The sequence below is a fragment of the Ostrea edulis genome, chromosome 7 (genome assembly GCF_947568905.1).
Source record: "Ostrea edulis chromosome 7, xbOstEdul1.1, whole genome shotgun sequence".
Lineage (NCBI taxonomy): Eukaryota > Metazoa > Mollusca > Bivalvia > Ostreida > Ostreidae > Ostrea > Ostrea edulis.
In genome coordinates, this window is record NC_079170.1 from 74,730,422 (window position 1) to 74,733,357 (window position 2,936).

Consider the following 2,936-nt stretch of genomic DNA (forward strand, 5'->3'; position numbering starts at 1 on the left):
ATATACTGTACTAAAAGGGAAATATTATCTCTATAAATCATTGAGTACACTGTATGGTATGGTGTACATGTACTATCTAACTCAAGGTTTAATGCTAATTTGTTTTTTGAACGATTCTAAAAAACAATATTCACCAGATAGATAAGGTAGTACCCTGTCTTCATGTATAAATGATGTTATGCGTTGTGTAAATTGATATTCATTTACGGAATTGAAACATTCTTTAAGTATAGAAAATCTAGGACATTCCGTTAGCCTTCTATAAACATGGATAAATCGTACGTACAGTGTAGCATATTTTTTTAAGTAAGAGAGGGGGGGGTTAAGAAAAATGATAAACGTATTTAGAATTATTGTCAAGTGAGACAAAATAAAGTATAATAAATTGTGCTTTTGTCAATACTTGAAAATATTAAAATGATAATTCTGGTGGGGGGTGAGGTATCTATTAATTGAAACAGCCTCATTTTCGTACACGTATCAGCGCTCGTTGCTCGTTATTCGCTATATGCACATGTATAAGGGTTAAATTCATAACTGAAGGCTCTTGCATTTTTTCTCTCTTTCAGAACTTCTCCCACTTTTTACCCAAACAATACTTGTGTTTTGCAATGATAATAACAATGATTTATCCTATTCATTGATATTGACGAGTGCTTTAATTTTCGCAGGTGATAATCCTGATATTTGAACTTTATACATTAAATTGCTGATATAAGAAGTTTACTATCACTCTTATGCACAAGTTCTTTTTTTCATTTTTGCTTTACTATGAAAATCGATCCTTTGACTTTGATGTTCCTAATGGCAGTGAACGGTGAACGCACGGTGAACACTTTGTGAACGGTGAACGCACGGTGAGAGCAAAACTGTAAACGGAGAGTGCACGGTGAACGTGTGGAGAGCGAACGGTGAACGCACGGAAAGCGAACGGTGAACGCACGGTGAACGAACGGAAAGCGAACGGTCAACGCACGGTGAGCGAACGGAAAATGGTAAAGTAGAACGTTTCGGGGACTGTAAGATGTCGTATATAATAACGCGCAAAATATCGAAAGTAAATAACATTTACTTCCTTGCATATCGCAAGATTTGAATTTCGTCGCTTTCAATCTTGCAATATATTAGACATATCAAAACAAAAGCACGTACCGTCTACCATTCTGTGTTTAGTAAACAAGAAGTGATAAAAGAATTATATAGGCTCCATAAGGACTATGTTTTGGTTCCAGCTGACAAAGTTTGTAAGAACATCGTCTTTGTTTGTCAGGCTGGTTATTACAATTCTATTTCAAATTTCGCTTTTCGTAACCTTACTTATACCCTAATTGTCCTTTTTAAAAAGGAAGTTCTTCAAAACCATGTTTCAGGTTTAGACACATTCAATATACCAGCCAAAGGGTCGGATATAACGAGTTACCGTACCTACACTTGATTTCTAAATTTCATTAAAATAAACCTTACTGCTTCCAGCAAGTATTCTAGTTTTGAAGGAGAAGCTCTAAAAATACCGTATCACTATAAATTCCAGGAGTGGTGTAAATCAGATGTGTATTTTAAAATTTCTAAAGAACTTTTAGTAAACGTGAAATCGCAACGCTTTTTTCAAATCAACAACGTATGACTTTTCAACACTTTACACGATCATTCTTTAAGTTACATTTAAAGGCTAAACTTTTTGAAATCATTTTGGTAGTATTTGGTGATCAGTCCTTCCAGCATTTTGTTGGAATTGCCATGGGCAAGAATTCTGCTTCTTTGTCAGTTGGCCTGTTTTTATATTTATATGAAACAAAATTTCTTCAAAGAAAACATTATCTTGCCGTGGCCTTCAATGCGACATTTAGATATATTAACGACGTTTTATCTATTAACAATAACAATTTCCGTTGATTTGCCGATTCGATATACATGTACCACTGCGAACTCGAAATAAAAGACATTATATAGTATTCCACTTCTGCTTCATACTTGTATACTTTATTGGAAACAGATATTGACGGCAAACTAACAACTTAAATATATGATAAACTCTGATAAACGTTGACTAAAAACGATTTTAGTTTCTCCATCGTTAACTTTCCACATGTATGTAGCAATATTTCATGATCACCTGAATATAATGCTTATATATCTCAACTGATTCGATGCACAATACCTCGTTTTGCATATTATCAGTTTTTAGATCGACACAGGCCATTAACAAACAAAATGATGGTGGAGGGAATTTAAAAGTATCGTTTAAAGTAAGTATTTTGCATTCTTTGCTCGTTATAACAATTTACATAAAAGTACTGTCTTTCTAGTCCTAGTGATATACAAAAAAATGTTAATTTCCCTCAATTTTTAAAACACTGACAGAAACATTTTCTTTTCTCTATTTTTTGTAAAGTTTATGTTACTTAATTCATCTTAATGACATCATTTATACTATCATTCCTAATGAGTTTTAGTTGCATAACATTGAACTCAGCGATGCGTTTTTCATACATGAACTATGATTTTACATGGATTAATACTTTCTAATGTGGATGCGTATTCAATTTCAAGATTTTTTCCATCTGTTCACGCAAGAGGATATTTTAAATTTTGATCTTCCGCAAAAAAAAAAAATAATCAGAACAAGTACACACAGGTTTCAACCACAAAACAAAAACTCTTTAGATAAAGTTCAACTTGACCGTCGATGTTTGTTTGCCTGATGAACTTCACTGTAACGCTTCCACTCTGTAGTCATGAGTTTGAGTTGTGTGGAGAATTTTTTTCCGACGTATCTGTAAACTTGCGATTTTTCGCTACATGTGATAATTCAAATGTTTTAGATTTTAAAATTTCACTATCTATATTTTTACTTATTTCATCTAAAACAGTGTCCTTAGTTAGATAGTTAATTATTTTTTTCCTCTAGTATGGGGCATTGACACTTGACAGCAAAG